The sequence below is a fragment of the Moschus berezovskii genome, chromosome 21 (assembly GCF_049115385.1).
Source record: "Moschus berezovskii isolate FMDL1 chromosome 21, NW_MosBer_1.0, whole genome shotgun sequence".
Lineage (NCBI taxonomy): Eukaryota > Metazoa > Chordata > Mammalia > Artiodactyla > Moschidae > Moschus > Moschus berezovskii.
In genome coordinates, this window is record NC_142480.1 from 68,018,972 (window position 1) to 68,037,636 (window position 18,665).

Below are 18,665 nucleotides of genomic sequence, written 5' to 3' on the forward strand. Positions count from 1 at the left end.
CCCATTTGCAAAATAATTTAATGGCAAACATCTAAATTAAAAAAAAAAACAGTATTTAAGGTGTGCGCAGACGCGAGAGACGCTGGCCCCGGCGGCGGAGACGCCGGCCCCGGCGCAACGAACCACGCAAAGAGGCGCTGCCGTGAGAAGCTACCCCACGCCTGAGGCCAGGGTCGGCGACGGAGAGGAACTGCCCCACGTCCAATAGGCGGTGGCTGCGCAGGCGCAGGAGGGCCGAGAGGCGCTACTCCGCGTTCAAGGTCAGAAGGGGCGGCCTTGAGGAGATACCCCTCGTCCAAGGTAAGGTATAGCGGCTGCACTTTGCTGGAGCAGCTGTGAAGAGATTTTTCACGACCAAGGTAAGAGAAACCCAAATAAGACGGTAGGTATTGCGAGGGGGCATCAGAGGGCAGACACACTGAAATCATAATCACAGGAAACTAGTTGATCTGATCACATGGACCACAGCCTAATGTGGTCCACTGGAGAAGGGAATGGCAAACCACTTCAGTATACTTGCCTTGAGAACCCCATGAACAGTATCAAAGGGAAAAATGATAGGATACTAAATGAGAAATTCCCCAGGTCGGTAGGTGCCCAGTATGCTACTGGTGATCAGTGGAGAAGTAACTCTAGAAGGAATAAAGGGATGGAGCAAAACCAAAACCAATATCCAGTTGTGGATGTGACCAATGATAGAAGCAAGGTCCGGAGCTGTAAAGAGCAATATTGAATAGGAAACTGGAATGTGAGGTCCATGAATCAAGGCAAATTGGGGAGTGGTCAAACAGGAGATGGCAAGAGTGAACATGGACATTCTAGGAATCAGTGAATTAAAATGGACTGGAATGGGTGAATTTAACTCAGATGACCATTATATCTACTACTGTGGGCAGGAATCCCTTAGAAGAAATGGAGTAGCCATCATGGTCAACAAAAGAGTCCGAAATGCAGTACTTGGATGCAGTCTTAAAAGCGACAGAATGATTTCTGTTCATTTCCAAGGCAAACCATTCAATATTACAGTAATCCAGGCCTATGCCCCAACCAGTAAAGCTGAAGAAGCCGAAGTTGAACGGTTCTATGAAGACTTACAAGACCTTTTAGAACTAACACCCAAAAAAGATGTCCCTTTCATTATAGGGGACTGGAATGCAAAAGTAGGATGTCAAGAAACACCTGGAGTAACAGGCAAATTTGGTCTTGGAGCACGAAATGAAGCAGGGCAAAGGCTGGTAGAGTTTTGTCAAGAGAATGCACTGGTCATAGCAAACACCCTCTTCCAACAACACAAGAGAAAACTCTACACATGGACATCACCAGATGGTCAACACCGAAATCAGATTGATTATATTCTTTGCAGCCAAAGATGGAGAAGCTCTATACAGTTAGCAAACAAAAGACGAGGAGCTGACTGTGGCTCAGATCATGAACTCCTTATTGCCAAATTCAGACTGAAATTGAAGAAAGTAGGGAAAACCACTCGACCATTCAGATATGACCTAAATCAAATCCCTTATGGTTATACAGTGGAAGTGAGAAATAGATTTAAGGGACTAGATCTGATAGATAAGAGTGCCTGATGAACTCTGGACGGAGGTTCGTGACATTGTACAGGAGACAGGGACCAAGAAGACCATCCCCATGGAAAAGAAATGCAAAAAAGCAAAATGGCTGTCTGAGGAGGCCTTACAAATAGCTGTGAAAAGAAGGAAAGCAAAAAGCAAAGGAGAAAAGGAAAGATATAAGCATCTGAATGCAGAGTTCCAAAGAATAGCAAGGAGAGATAAGAAAGCCTTCCTCAATGATCAATGCAAAGAAATAGAGGGAAACAACATAATAGGAAAAACAAGAGATCTCTTCAAGAAAATTAGAGATTCCAAGGGAACATTTCATGCAAAGATGGGCTCGATAAAGGACAGAAATGATAGGGACCTAACAGAAGCAGAAGATAATAAGAAGAGGTGGCAAGAATACACAGAAGAACTGTACAAAAAAGATCTTCACGACCAAGATAGTCACGATAATGTGATCACTGACCTAGAGCCAGACATCTTGGAATGTGAAGTCAAGTGGGCCTTAGAGAGCATTACTACGAACAAAGCTAGTGGAGGTGATGGAATTCCAGTTGAGCTATTTCAAATCTTGAAAGATGATGCTGTGAAAGTGCTGCACTCAATATGCCAGCAAATTTGGAAAACTCAGCAGTGGCCACAGAACTGGACAAGGTCAGTCTTCATTCCAATCCTGAAGAAAGGCAATGCCAAAGAAAGCTCAAACTCCCGCACAATTGCACTCATCTCACATGCTAGTAAAGTCATGCTCAAAATTCTCCAAGCCAGGCTTTAGCAATATGTGAACAGTGAACTCCCACATGTTCAAGCAGGGTTTAGAAAAGGCAGAGGAACCAGAGATCAAATTGCCAACATCCGCTGGATCATGGAGAAAGCAAGAGAGTTCCAGAAGAGCATCTTTTTCTGCTTCATTGACTATGCCAAAGCCTTTGACTGTGTGGATCACAATAAACTGTGGAACATTCTGAAAGAGATGGGAATACCAGACCACCTGACCTGCCTCTTGAGAAACCTGTATGCAGGTCAAGAAGCAACAGTCAGAACTGTACATGGAACAACAGACTGGTTCCAAATAGGAAAAGGAGTGAGTCAAGGCTGTATATTGTCACCTTGCTTATTTAACTTATATGCAGAGTACATCATGAGGAACGCTGGGCTGGAAGAAGCACAAGCTGCAATCAAGGTTGCTGGGAGAAATATCAATAATCTCAGATATGCAGATGACACTAGCCTTATGGCAGAAAGTGAAGAAGAACTCAAAAGCCTCTTGATGAAAGTGAAAGAGGAGAGTGAAAAGGTTGGCTTGAAGCTCAACATTCAGAAAACAAAGATCATGGCATCTGATCCCATCACTTCATGGGAAATAGATGGAAAAACAGAGGAAACAGTGTCAGACTTTATGTTTTGGGGCTCCAAAATCACTGCGGATGCTGATTGCAGCCATGAAATTAAAAGACTCCTTGGAAGGAAAGTTATGACCAACCTTGATAGTATATTAAAAAGCAGAGACATTGCTTTGCCAACCAAGGTCCGTCTAGTCAAGGCTATGGTTTTTCCCGTGGTCATGTATGGATGTGAGAGTTGGACTGTGAAGAAAGCTGATCACTGAAGAATTGATGCTTTTGAACTGTGGTGTTGGAGAAGACTTTTGAGAGTCCCTTGTACCGCAAGGAGATCCATCCAGTCCATTCTAAGGGAGATCGATCCTGGGTGTTCATTGGAGGGACTGATGCTGAAGCTGAAACTCCAATACTTTGGCCACCTCATGCGACGAGTTGACTCACTGGAAAAGACTCTGATGCTGGGAAAGGTTGGGGGCGGGAGAAGAAGGGGACGATAGAGAATGAGATGGCTGGATGGCATCACCGACTCTGTGGACATGAGTTTGAGTGAACTCCGGGAGTTGGTGATGGACAGGGAGGCCTGGCGTTCTGTGATTCGACACGACTGAGCGACTGAACTGAACTGAACTGAACTGAAGGTGTGCATATATCACATGCAATAAGGCTTATATGTCCCCTGCCCAGGTGTGTAAACAGAGAATCTGACAGGAGTGATTCTCTAGCCATCACACACTTTGCTCTTAAGTTCCAGAGCTTAAATACGTTGTTTGGGATTTGGGGGAAAGACATCTGCTTATCTTGGCTTGGCCTGTTCTCTCTATTTTTGGCGCTTAGGAGAGAATTGGGGACTGTATCATTTGCGACCTACACAGAGAAAAATGTGCTTTTATTGCCAGCAACGGAGCTGGCAAATTTTCTGTAAGCACTCTAGTCCAGAAGGGAAAAAGTCCTGTATGATACACACTACATGCTCTGACTACCCATAGATTTCAAAAGGGACAAAAGGACTCAAGTCAGCAGATGCGCTTTGTAATGCACAGCCAGCACTGTAAATATGTTGACACTTATCTGCAGGGAAATGAAGACAGCCCTGTGGAGAGGCGTTTCCTGCTTACCCTCTCTATTCAATGGTTTGACATTATTTTTTGTTGACTGTGTGGAGGCTAATGGCATGATTGCCTTGAGGAAATTAGAAGCATAATATGGAGGATGGGGAACTAATTGGCCAATATGCAAGCAAAGTGCCTACAGCCAGCTCCTTCTTAACAGCCAGAAGCAAGACCACAAATCAAAAAGAAAACAGTTCAGGAATTTCTAGGTCCCTTTAAAAATAAAGGAAAAGCAGTGGTAGCTTAATGAGCACCAGCCAACTATTTTACATCTGAGGGGTTTCATTCTTAGAGGCAGATTCAGTGAAATGAATGTGAAAGTGAAGACTTTGTCAGGGTGGGCTGTCTGGGTGCTGTGTTCCTCAGTTCCTCACAAGCTGTATTATGAAGATGTTAAGTAAAAGGTCGAAAAATAGTCATAATACTAAACAAGAATTTTTTTTAAGTATAAGGCATTTCTTATGGGGAAAAAAATGAAGATATTTTGAAAATATGCTTAACACAAAAAATGAAGAGGATTGAATACCCAGAAGTGGGATTGCTGCATCACATGGTAGTTCTATTCTGAATCCTCTGAGGAACCCCCATACTGTTCTAAATAGGGTCTTTAAAAATTTTTTTTTAATATTTACTTGGCTGCATCAGGTCTTAGTTGCAGCATGTGGAATCTTTCGCTGCATTATGAGGAGATTTTGTTGCAGCACATTGATGCTCTGGTTGTGGCTTGCAGGCCCAGTAACTGAGGCTTGCAGGCTTAGTTGATCCTAAGCATGTGGGATCTTAGTTCCCCAACCAGGAATCAAACCTGTGTCCCTGCATTACAAGGTAGACTCTTAAGCACTGGACCACCAGGGAAGTCCCTCTCCATAGGATGTTGAAGAGATTTCTACACACCATGTTCACTGCAGCACTGTTCATAACAGCCACGGTGTGGAAACAACCTAAATGTCCATCAGCAGATGGGTATGTCACGCGTGTGTATGTTCCTTGGTTCTTTGTCTCGTCACAACAAAGATTTGGAGTGATGGACATTAAAGCACCCTCGGTGTGTCACAGCTCTCGGGTCTTAGACAGACCGTGTTATAGCTCTCAGGTCTCTAATGGACCATGCTATACCTCTTAGACAAATCAGTGTTACAGCTCAGTGTTACAGCTCTATTTTATTTAGAAGATAACAGGAAAATCCATCTTCTAGGTGTGAGGGCATGTCAATCCAAAGACGAGAAGAGTGGCCCAGCACGTGGGAGAGAGAGAGCTAGCTTTGGCTCCTCTTTTTATATGCTTTTTTCCCGCCCTGGGCCTGCCCTATGTAAATTGGGCCAGCCAGGAGTGTTGTTTGTTTTACCTGAGGTCCTCACTCCGGTCCTCGGACCTTCCTTTGTTCTATTTTCGCGGGCTTTTCCCTTCCTTGTCTTTTGGCCACCGCCATTTTGGACCCCTTTTCCCTATTCTACCTACCGAACATTCCCCCCTCAAGAGATGGGAGGCCCAATTCTTTGGGAACAGGGGCGTCAAGGTCTTTCTGGCTACTTCCTGCTGAACTGGGACTGTGAGGGATATTGGGCCTCCCCCTCTGGCTAGTCTCAAGCCTCAGAGTCCTCATAGCAGTGTCCATTTAAAGGTGAGTGATATTTTCTGTGGTCAGCTGTAGTTTTACATCTTTGTTGAACTGGCACTGCATGTTGTAGTTTGTTGACCTGGGCAGAGACAAAACAGGTTAGACAATTTATCCTGTATGGGAACAATCATAAGCAGCATCAGTATGGTGTAACAAGGACTAGTAGGGGCATTAGCCAATTTTAAATTCACATCTCCAGGATGGCTCAAGTCCCTCCTTGTTCAGGGATCAGAAGATCTATCTCCTGTCTGTTTTGGAGTACAGTCTCTGCCAAGCCGTGTTGGCTCTTTAGCGCTATCTAGAGAAATCTTATCCCCAGAAACCAGATTTTGGGGGTGTTCATTAGAATGGCAAGCATTTGTAGTCCTGAATAGGTATCTGAGATCTCCCAGGGGCTCACAGGTGTATTGAGTGTCCTCTTTTGTTTTTGTCCACGGCTTGACTTGTGAGTAGTGGATCCTGGTACCTTGACTGCTGTGGGGGTAGAAAGTATTACAGGGTAGGGGCCCTTTCATGTGGGCTGGAGTTGAGCCTTTGGGGACCCATCTTTCCAGACTTTAATTAGGACTTGAGTCTCTGGAAGATATAGTGGTGTCTCCTTAGAATCTTTTGGGTCCTGGTTTATACCCCACAAGCGTATATCATGTTGGATTTGCCCAATGGCCATGGTATAAGACTAGAGGATCTGAACCTCTGGATCTAGGAAGAGGTCATTGACATAAACAAAAGGTCTTCTATATATCATCTCATAAGGACTAAGACCAACCTGTTCCTTAGGGGAAATTCAGGTGCGGAGGAGGGCTATTGGTAAAGCCTCCTTCCATCCCAGGGAGGTCTCCTGGGTTATCTTTTTTATTGCTGATTTTAAGAATTGGATGGCTCTTTCTACTTTTCCTGAATACTGAGGCCTCCAGGCACAATGGAGATAATAAGTAATGCCCAATTCTTTAGAGACCCCTTGGGTGACCTTAGAAGTAAATGATGTCCCATTGTCACTTTGTAATGACCTGGGCAGACCAAATCTTGGAATGATTTCATGGAGCAGTTTTTTTTACCACCTCCTCAACTTTCTCAGTCCGGGTGGGAAAGCCTTCGATTCATCCTGTGAATGTATCTATCATGACTAATAGGTATTTATACTCTTGAGAAACTGGCATCTGGGTTAAGTCTAGCTGCCAGTCCTCTCCTGGGTAAGCCCCACGTCATTGGATGGGCTGGGCCAGCTGGGGTATTCGAGCTCCTTGGGGGTTGTTTAATTGGCAAGTGGGACAAGAGGAGACCACTTGCCTTATTGTTGTTTGGAAGCCTCTTCCTCTGAAGGACCTTTCAGTAATCTTTGGAGGGCCTTTTCCCCTAAATGAGTGGTGGCATGTAAGGAGTTAACCAACTTTCATTGGAAGTTCCCAGGCAGAAAAAGAAGTCCCTCCTTTTGGAACCACCCCATATGATCTTCTTGAAAGCCCTCACTCTTAGCTTTAAGAGTCTCACCTTCAGTATATGAGGGAGTTTTTGGCAAATTAGTCTGCAGAACTAGGGTGGCAACCCCTATTAGGTCATTGTTCTGTAATGCTGCTTTCTTAGCTGCCTGATCCGCTGCTTGGTTCCCTTGTGCCACTTCTGTGCTCCCTTTTAGGTGTCCTTTACAGTGGGAGAATGAAACCTCAGTGGGCAGATGGACGGCCTCCAAGAGTTTAAGAATTTGATCACCATATTTGATTGGGTACCCTCGGGTGGTCAAGTGGCCCCTTTATTTCCAAATAGCCGCATGTGCATGTAGCACCAGAAAGGCATACTTGGAGTCAGTGTAAATGGCTACTCTTTTTCCTTTTCCCAGCTCTAAAGCTCGGGTCAGGGCTATGAGCTCAGCTAATTGGGCTGAAGTACCTGGTGGTAGAGGCTTAGCCTCTATGGTCTCAAAATTGGAGACTACTGCATACCCGGCTCTTCTTTTTCCATCTAAGACAAAGCTGCTTCCATCAGTGTACCAGATTTCCTCAGGATTGTTCAGAGGATCTTCCAAAAATCCCTCTCGGGGTTTTTTCCAGTGGGTCAAAGTTTCTAGACAAGAGTGAAAGGGGAGAGAACCCTCGGGGGTAGACAGGAGGGTTAAGAACCTCACAAGGGGATATAGTGAGGCCTGGATTCTCCATCAGCATTACTTGATATCTGAGGATTCTTTGATCAGACATCCATAAATGGCCTCTTCCATTTAGGAGTTGTTTTACTTGGTGGCTGGTAAAAATAGTTAGTTTGCCTCCAAAGGAGAGTTTTAAAGCATCTTCTATCATGATTGCAATAGCTTCAAGATTACGAAGGCAGGGGGGCCAGCCTCGGGCGGTTGGATCGAGCCTCTTGAATAAGTAAGCTACAGGCTGGGGCTCAGATCCCAACCTTTGAGTTAACACCCCCAAGGCTATTCCGTCTCTTTCATGGACATAAAGTTGGAATGCTTTTTCTGTGTCTGGCAACCTCAAGGCAGGTGCCTGAGTTAAGGCCTGTTTTAGTGTAGCCTCTCCTTTCTTTAGAGGAGTTCCCCACATCAGTGGGATTGAATCATCCCGTCCCTTTAAGTTTTCATATAAGGGCTGGACAATTAGACCATAGTTGGGTATCCAGATTCTACAATTCCTAGTTAGCCCCAGGAAAGCTCGCAATTGTTTTCGAGTCATGGAGGAGGGCAACTGGAGGATTCCTTGTACCCAATCAGAGGACAGCCTCCTGGACCCGTGTGTAACCTGAACTCCCAGGTAAGTGACCTCTGTCTCGACCATCTATGCCTTGGCACGGGAAACTTTTTATCCCCTTTCTGCCAAAAAGTTTAGAACCTGAATTGCATGTTGTTGGGCATTTTCCTCATCTGGAGAGCAGATTAGTAGGTCATCTACATATTGTAATATTTTCCCATTAGGTCCCAAGTTCAGATCTAGGAGATCCTGGCTAAGGGCCTGTCCAAACAGGTGGGGGCTATCTCTGAACCCCTGAGGTAATTCTGTCCAAGTTATCTGTTGGTGTTTTTCTCCTGGGGCCTCCCACTCAAAGGCAAAAAGATATTGGGATTCTTTAGCCAATGGTATGCAAAAAAATGCATCTTTGAGATCCAAGACTGTAAACCACTTGGCACTGGGTGGGATTTCTCCCAAGATTACATAGGGATTGGATACTGTGGGATGGAGGGGGACTACAGCTTCATTTATGATCCGGAGATCTTGAACCATTCTCCAGGTTCCATCCTTTTTCTTTACTGAGAGGATTGTGGTGTTACATGGCAAACTGGTGGGGACCAGTAGCCCACAAGCAAGGAATTTCTTTATTAAAGGCTGTAGTCCCTCCCGAGCCTCTCTTTTGAGGGGATATTGTTTCTGGTTAGGAAACCGAATGGGATCTCAGAGGACAATGATGACTGGTTCAGCTTGGTGGGCTTGTCCAGGAATCCCCTGGTCCCACACCTGAGGGTTAATTTTGTCCTCCCATAGTTTTTGGTCCCTCTCTATTGGAGAAGGTGTAATGGGTGCTTCAGTAGTAACCAGGAGCTGTAGGGCTCTAGGGGCTGAAAAGCTTCCCATCACAAGGGTGATCCCCAGTTTAGTGAGTATGTCTCTTCCCAGTAAGGGAGTAGGACACTCAGGGACCACCAGAAACTGGTGGGAGAATATTTGTCCATCCCAGCAACAAAGAAGTGCTCAGGTGAATCTTTTAGTAGTTGCTTTTCCTATAGCACCCAAAATGGTACAGGTTTGGGAGAAGGCTCCAGAGTAGGAGATCAAGACAGAGTAGGGAGCCCCCGTGTTAACCAAGAAATTCTCGGACCTACCTGCCACATCCAGTTGCACAATTGGCTCCAGCCCTGTGACGGTTATCTGTGACAGGTGGGCTGGCTGGAGCGGGCCGCTTCAGTCCTCTTGAACCATCGTGAGGGTAGGCTTGGCGCTTGACCTTGAGGCTCTTGGTCCCGAGGGCAGAGTGCCGCTCAATGTCCCAGTTGATGGCATTTGTGGCAAGCCGTTTTAGGAGACTTGTCACAGTTTGGACACTCTTTGGCCCAATGCCCCACCTGTCTACAGATTAGGTATTTGTCTCGTGCCTTGTCCTTCAGGGACTCGGGATTTGCCATAGGGCTTCTCTGGAGAGAGGCCAGCATCTGGGCATGCCTTATCTCTTTCCTTCTCTCCCTTTCCTGGGCCTTGGCCTCCTTTTCCTGTTCTTTGTTATAAAAGGTATTGGTGGCTGTCTGGATCATCTCATCTAAAGAGGTATAAGGGTCCTGCTGCTGTAGCTGTTGTAACTTAATTCTGATATCTGATGCACATTGGGACAAGAATTTGTCCTTTAACATCACCAGTCCCTCGTAAGAGTTTAAGTCTAGATTGGTAAACTTTTGGAGGGCCTCTTTTAGCCTTTCCAGAAAGACAATGGGGTTCTCATTGGGCTCCTGAGTTATTGCTGAGACCCAGGCATAGCTAATTACTTTTTGTTGGGCTGCTTTCACTTATCAAGGATGCATCTCAAGGGCATCTGCCAGGAAGTGGATTGGTTATTTCCCATCTGAAAGACAGTCATGACAGGGAGAAAAGAAAAAGAAAAAAAAAAAAAACACACAAAAACTAATAGGCCTCCTTCGATTTCCATGGGTGGACTTCCTTAGGGGTGAGTCTTTCTGAAGCTTATCCTACCCAGAACTGTCACAACCTGAAAGCCAGGCATCCCCGGGTCAGGGTGTAGATCCCCAGGCAGTCTTAGGCTTGACAGCCTTCTAGAGACTGAGTCCCCAGGCAGGTCGAGGCGTGACGGCCTCCTGAGAATTGGGTCCCTGGGCAAGTCGAGGCGTGACCACCTCCTGGGACCCCTGTGACTGGCGGATCCCCGAGCAGGTTGAGGCGTGACAACCGATCGAGGACTAGTTCCCTTGGCAGGTCAAGGCATGATGACCTCCTGGGACCCCTGGACTGGAGTTTGGGCATCCCCAAGGTCTCCAGTATGACCAGTGCTGGGTAGAATTAAGGGGTTGTAATCTTAACTCATTGCTGGTTTGTCCACCGTGGATGGGACTAGAGACCATGATGTAATCTCATTGTACCTAGTACTGTCGCAACATGAGAGCCAGGCATCCCCGGGTCAGGGTGCAGAACCCCAAGCAGGCTGAGGCGTGACAGCCTCCTGGAGATCAAATCCCCGGGCAGGTCTGGTCATGACAGCATCCCGATAATTTGGTCCCTGGGCAGGTCTAGGAGTGACGACCTCCTGGGACCCCTGGGACTGGCGGATCCCCGAGCAGGTTGAGGCGTGACAACCGATCGAGGACTAGTTCCCTAGGCAGGTCAAGGCATGATGACCTCCTGGGACCCCCGGACTGGAGTTTGGGCGTCCCCAAGGTCTCCATTATGACCAGTACTGGGTAAGACTAGGGGGTTGGATATTATACAGCATTTCCCTTCCAAGACCAGATATTTTCTGGTTGTGCCTCCAGAAGATTGTAGAGTCAACACTGTGGGGTTGGATGGGGCTGAAGAAAGGAACATGAAACAGGACGGAAGGGGTCAGAGGGCAATCGTTGAAAGAACGACACAGCATAAGGGCATAAAGTAAACCGATTAAAATCAATTGAGTCCAATAGATCAGTTCAGTTCAGTTCAGTCGCTCAGTCATGTCCGACTCTGCAACCCCATGAATCACAGCACGCCAGGCTTCCCTGTCCATCACCAACTCACGGAGTTCACTCAAACTCATGTCCATCGAGTCGGTGATGCCATCCAGCCATCTCATTCTCTGTCATCCCGTTCTCCTCCTGCCCCCAACCCCTCCCAGCATCAGAGTCTTTTCCAGTGAGTCAACTCGTCTCATGAGGTGGCCAAAGTATTGGAGTTTCAGCTTTAGCATCAGTCCTTCCAATGGACACACAGGATCGATCTCCTTTAGAATGGACTGGTTGGATCTCCTTGCAGTCCAAGGGACTCTCAAGAGTCTTCTCCAGCACCACAGTTCAAAAGCATCAATGCTTCGGCGATCAGCTTTCTTCACAGTCCAACTCTCACATCCATACATGACCATGGGAAAAACCATACCCTTGACTAGACGGACCTTTGTTGGCAAAGTAATGTCTCTGCTTTTTAATATGCTATCTAGGTTGGTCATAACTTTCCTTCCAAGAAGTAAGCGTCTTTTAATTTCATGGCTGCAATCAGCATCTGCAGTGATTTTGGAGCCCAAAAAAATAAAGTCTGACACTGTTTACATTGTTTCCCCATCTATTTACCATGAAGTGATGGGACCAGATGCCATGATCTTTGTCTTCTGAATGTTGAGCTTCAAGCCAACCTTTTCACTCTCCTCTTTCACTTTCATCAAGAAGCTTTTGAGTTCCTCTTCACCTTCTGCCATAAGGATGGTGTCATCTGCATATCTGAGATTATTGATATTTCTCCCGGCAATCTTGATTCCAGCTTGTGCTTCTTCCAGCCCAGCGTTCCTCATGATGTACTCTGCATAGAAGTTAAATAAGCAGGGGGACAATATACAACCTTGACGTACTCCTTTTCCTATTTGGAACCAGTCTGTTGTTCCATGTACAGTTCTAACTGTTGCTTCCTGACCTGCATACAGGTTTCTCAAGAGGCAGGTCAGGTGGTCTGGTATTTCCATCTCTTTCAAAATGTTCCACAGTCTATTGTGATCCACACAGTCAAAGGCTTTGGCATAGTCAATGAAGCCTATGAAGTTCACAGTTCACATATTACTGAAGCCTGGCTTGGAGAATTTTGAGCATGACTTTACTAGCATGTGAGATGAGTGCAATTGTGCGGTAGTTTGAGCATTCTTTGGCATTGCCTTTCTTTGGGGTTGGAATGAAGACTGACCTTGTCCAGTCCTGTGGCCACTGCTGAGTTTTCCAAATTTGCTGGCATATTGAGTGCAGCTCTTTCACAGGATCTTTCAGGATTTGAAATAGCTCAACTGGAATTCCATCACCTCCACTAGCTTTGTTCGTAGTGATGCTTTCTATGGCCTACTTGACTTCACATTCCAAGATGTATGGCTCTAGGTCAGTGATCACAACATCGTGATTATCTTGGTCGTGAAGATCTTTTTGTACAGCTCTTCTGTGTATTCTTGCCACCTCTTCTTAATATCTTCTGCTTCTGTTAGGTCCCTACCATTTCTGTCCTTTATCGAGCCCATCTTTGCATGCTCTAATTTTCTTGAAGAGATCTCTTGTTTTTCCTATTCTGTTGTTTTCCTCTATTTGCATTGATTGCCGAGGAAGGTTTTCTTATCTCTCCTTGCTATTCTTTGGAACTGTCATTCAGATGCTTATATCTTTCCTTTTCTCCTTTGCTTTTCGCTTCTCTTCTTTTCACAACTATTTGTAAGGCCTCCTCAGACAGTCATTTTGCTTTTTTTGCATTTCTTTTCCATGGGGATGGTCTTGGTCCCTGTCTCCTGTACAATGTCACGAAACTCCCTCCATAGTTCATCAGGCACTCTATCTATCAGATCTAGTCCCTTAAATCTATTTCTCACTTCCACTGTATAATCATAAGGGATTTGATTTAGGTCATATCTGAATGGTCAAGTGGTTTTCCCTACTTTCTTCAATTTCAGTCTGAATTTGGCAATAAGGAGTTCATGATCTGAGCCACAGTCAGCTCCTCGTCTTGTTTTTGCTAGCTGTATAGAGCTTCTCCATCTTTGGCTGCAAAGAATATAATCAATCTGATTTCGGTGTTGACCATCTGGTGATGTCCATGTGTAGACTCTTCTCTTGTGTTGTTGGAAGAGGGTGTTTGCTATGACTAATGTGTTCTCTTGGCAAAACTCTATTAGCCTTTGCCCTGCTTCATTCCATGCTCCAAAGCCAAATTTGCCTGTTCTTCCAGGTGTTTCTTGACATCCTACTTTTGCATTCCAGTCCCCTATAATGAAACGGACATCTTTTTTGGGTGTTAGTTCTAAAAGGTCTTGTAGGTCTTCATAGAACTGTTCAACTTTGGCTTCTTCAGCATTACTGGTTGGGTCATAGCCTTGGCTTACTGTAATATTGAATGTTTTGCCTTGGAAACGAACAGAAATCATTCTGTCTCTTTTAAGATTGCATCCAAGTACTGTATTTCAGACTCTTTTGTTGACCATGATGGCTACTCCATTTCTTCTAAGGGATTCCTGCCCACAGTAGTAGATATAATGGTCATCTGAGTTAAATTCACCCATTACAGTCCATTTTAGTTCTCTGATTCCTAGAATGTCTATGTTCACTCTTGTCATCTCCTGTTTGACCACTTCCAATTTGCCTTGATTCATGAACCCTACATTCCAGGTTCCTACGCAATATTGCTCTTTACAGCATTGGACCTTGTTTCTATCACCAGTCACATCTACAACTGGGTATTTGTTTTGTTTTGTCTCCATCCCTTCATTCTTTCTGGAGTTATTTCTCCACTGATCTCTAGCAGCATACTGGGCAACTACCGACCTGGGGAATTCCTCATTCAGTATCATTTTGCCTTTTGATACTGTTCATGGGGTTCTCAAGGCAAGTATACTGAGGTGGTTTGCCATTCCCCTCTCCAGTGGACCACATTTGTCAGACCTTTCCACCATGACCCGCCCGTCTTGGGTGGCCCCACACGGCATGGCTTAGTTTCATTGAGTTAGACAGGGCTGTGGTCCATGTGATCAGATCGACTAGTTTTCTGTGATTATGATTTCAGTGTGTCTGCCCTCTGATGCCCCCTCGCAATACCTACCATCTTATTTGGGTTTCTCTTACCTTGGTCGTGGGGTATCTCTTCAAAAGTGCAGCCGCTGCACCTTACCTTGGACAAGGGGTATCTCCTCAAGGCCGCCCCTCCTGACCTTGAACGTTGGGTATCTCCTCTTGGCCCTCCTGCGTTCGCGCAGCCACTGCCTCTTGGACATGGGGTAGCTCCTCTCGGCTGCTGCCCCTGACCTGGGGCATGGGGTAGCTCTTCTCGGCCATGCTTTTGTGCGTGGTCGGTTGCGCTGGAGCCAGTGTCTCGTGTCTGCACGGCCAGAGCCGGCGTCTATGACAAGTCAAATTCAAGTAAACCTTAATCCCCAATCTGTAAACCAGCAGACGCACCCAGAGGTGGCAGGACAGCTCTAAGGCACTGTCAAAAGAGGGAGGAGAGTGTGGTTCCCCAATGGCTGGGATGATCCTCCCACTTATTAGCATATGAATTCACCCCGCTGGCAAAACCTAGCCGGGCCACATTCCAAGGCCTGTATCCTGTAAAAGTGCCGCACTTCTCTCTGAATCTTAACGAGTCTATCTTTTACTATCGCTTTGTCTCTCACTGAATTTTTGCAATGAGACATCAGAGCCTGAGCTTCATTGGTCCTGAAGTCAGGCATCCTGGGCTTTGGTTGGGCTTAAGTCCTGGGAAAGAGAGCTGAAGGGCAGGAGGAAAAAGCAGTGGGAAAAACGTGCGAAGGAATCCCCTTCATAGCCACCTGGGAAATTTGCTAAATATCTGACTGGTGCTCAGTTTTCATTAGTCTGATCCTTGGCACAAAGAGTTAAGGACAGACGAACTCCCACCAGCTCGGGTAACAGCTACTGGGGCCCAGCAGAGAGTGTCTTTGGGACATACCGAAGAGTAGCCTCTCCAGAGTCCCTCAGTTGTGCCCACTGCCTCCCGCCTGTTCTCGGGGGGTTCGAGGCAACAAGAAACGAGAGATTGTAAAGGAATTAAGATTTCGTGAGGCATATGTCCCTTCAGCCATAGGAGCAAGGATCTCTTACCTTAACTGGAGTTCTTCTGGAATCTGAGACTGTGCCACGTGAGCTTTCTGCTGAGTTCGTTTTTTGCTGTCCCAGTTTCCAGCACGATGGACCTTCCCCTGCACTGGGTTTTCTTCGCGTGCCGCTTCTTCTGCAGGAGCTTCGCTGAGTTGGGCTCCTGCTCTGCTTGGCCTCTTCAGCACGAAGGTTGTTTCAGCCAGGTTAAATCCGAGTCACGGCACCATAGATGTCACACGTGTGTATGTTCCTCGGTTCTTTGTCTTGTCACAACAAAGATTTGGAGTGACGGACATTAAAGTCCCCTTGGTGTGTCACAGCTCTCGGGCCTTGGACAGACCATGTTATAGCTCTCAGGTCTCTCAGGTCTCGAATGGACCATGCTATACCTCTTAGACAAATCAGTGTTACAGCTCTATTTGATTTAGAAGATAACAGGAAAATCCATCTTCAAGGTGTGAGGGCACGTCAATCCAAAGAAAAGAGCGGCCCAGCGCGCAGGGGAGAGAGAGCTAGCTTGCTCCTCTTTTTATATGCTTCCCCCCCGCCCCTGGGCCTGCCCTATGTAAATTGGGCGAGCCAGGAGTGTTGTTTGTTTTACCTGAGGTCCTCACTCTGGTCCTCGGACCTTCCTTTGTTCTATTTTCACGGGCTTTTCCCTTCCTTGTCTTTTGGCCACCACCATTTTGGACCCGCTTTCCCTATTTTACCTAACTAACATGTAGATAAAGAAAACGTGGTATATAGATACATGGAGTATTATCCAGCCTTAAAAAATAAGGAAATTCTGCAATATGTAACCACAAGGATGAAACTTGAGGACACTATGCTCAGTGAAATAAGCCAGTTACAGAAGGACAAATGTTTCTTGTTCTACTTACATAAGGGATCTACAGTAGTCGAATTCATAGAATGAAGAGTGGAATGGTGGCTGCAAGGCCCTTGGGTGCTGGTGGGGGGAATGGGGAGTCTCTAAGCAAGAGGCATAAAGTTTCAGGCAAGCAGGATGAATGAGTTCTGGAGACGGGCGGCACAGCTTCATGCTTGAGACAGCGACTGTATTGTACAGTGGAAAGTGCATTAAAAGGTAAATCCTGTGTTAACTGTTCTTACCACGATAAAATACAATTTAAAGGAAGGGTGGGAGGGAGACAGGAAAGGAGGGAGAGAACAAGGGCATGCAAGAGAGAAATTTAAGGCTTATGATGGAGAAGCCTGTGGGTTGTCTCTGGGGAAAGAGCAAATTGCTGAGTCCTCCAGACAGAAAGGAGCACAGGGAAGGCCAGTGGGGCTCATATGGAAATGCTGAAAGGGAGCTGACATGTAGAGCCTCCTCCAGGGCATTAATTACCACGTACCCCCAGTGCTGTGTGCCTTCAGTCACTATGGTGGATCACTCGAACCTACAGAGGTTTGTCAAGGCTGTATCTTTAAATCCACCTCAGAGATCTCCCCAGGAGTCTAGCTTCTTTCCACTGAAGGTCGAGTTTCTTTTCTTTTCACACCAGTCTGCAGGACCTATCATCTGCAAGGCAAGAAAAGAGGGTCAGGCGGAGAAGTACTTACTTCAGCCTCTGTTTTGGTTGTTTTCAAAAGAAAGAAACAAATAGATAAGATGAAATGGACCCAGCATGGAATAGATTTCCAATGGCATCCTAAAATAGAAACAGATTGTACCTTATCTGGGTTATAGAGTTCATGTGTTTAAAAAAATTTTTTTAATTCTGTAACTACTTGAAAATGTGAGCAGAAAGGAATCCATTTCTCTCACAGGCCTCTCTCACCAAAGGCTCTATAGTTCTTTGCTTTTCGTCCACATTTAGCATACATTTCTGAAACTTGATGGGTGGTAGAGCCCCCCAGAAATCCGAGATGAACAGAGAATAGACAGTCAATTTATGTTGTCTGTGACTCATCTCCTCTGAAAAATGGAAAACATGTCATGCTCTCTTGGGTCAGACTGGCTTAATTATCCATCAGTCTAAACTGATTGTGGACCCAGCAATAATAGACTAGACCCTGAAGGGTCTGCAGAGATGCCCAGAGACAATGTGCTGGTTGGAAAAAAGGACAACAGCTGGAAGAAAGGATGGCTGTATTGAGAGGAGATGTGAGTCAAACTCATGTGATGGGCCAATGAATCTGCACATTGCTGTGTCACGCGGGCCTCTCCTTTCTGCCCCTCTGTGAGGCTCCAGGACCACCGTATTACACTGAACTTGGATTTACCAAGGCACTGTGTGAGACAGCCTCCGCCACCCCTCACCTGTCCTTGCTGTTGCCCACCTGGCATGATTGCCACCATCTTTATTACATGTTTACTCACCAACATCTTCTTGGCTTCCTTGCCCATCTCCTTCCCCATTTTCCATTTTATTAATAGCTTTTCTTTGTTCCCATATTATTCCAGCTGGTTTGGAAGCTATATATCCCATTTGTATTCTTTGAGAGATTATTTTTTACTGTTTAACATGATTATTTAACACAATAGATATCTCAGTTCTTGTCCCACAGAATATAAGACTCTCAGACTTTCTTCCCAATAAAGTCTTTCCATCTTCTATAGTTATTTCTTCCCAATATTTTAGATTTACCACCTTTTAAAAATCTATCCAGATCAGTCTTTAATGTTATTATTTAATACATATTTGGATTTTCCAACATGTTCATGGAGTTCTTTCTTCATCATAGTTTTCAGTGTTCCACTCTCTCCTTTTCAGATGAATTTCTTTTTTTTGCTGAAGTTCAAGTTATAGTGTTTTGGTTTTTTTTTTTTTTTTTTTGTATTCAAATGGAGACTTGTCTAGCATTCACACTTGAAGAATCTCTGTGCCTGAAAATACCTTTTGTGCCCAGCAGTTAGTTTTGCCCCAACAATTGTACGGTTTGATTCCATTTTTCTTCTTGAATTTCTAGTTGCTGATCTTCTAAGAGCCACACCTTGAAAGCCCTTTGAAAGCTCACCTGCCTCCTTTCACCAACCTGTCATGTATCTCAGTGGTTTTTCTGATTTTCTCTGTTTTTAAAGTTTAAACTCCACTACAATATATCTAGGCAGGGATTTGTTTTCATTCATTCTGTTCAGGACTAAGTGAATTCTTTTTTCAATATTCTCTCTTTCCATGATTTCAATTCTCTCCTTCCCAGGTCTCTTTCAGATCTTAAATCTGAGTCTTAGGATGCAACTTCTCCCATTTGTGTTGTCTACTGATTCTCCTTCATATATAATTCATTTCCTTACTACAGCTTGTCACTATTTTGTTGTGA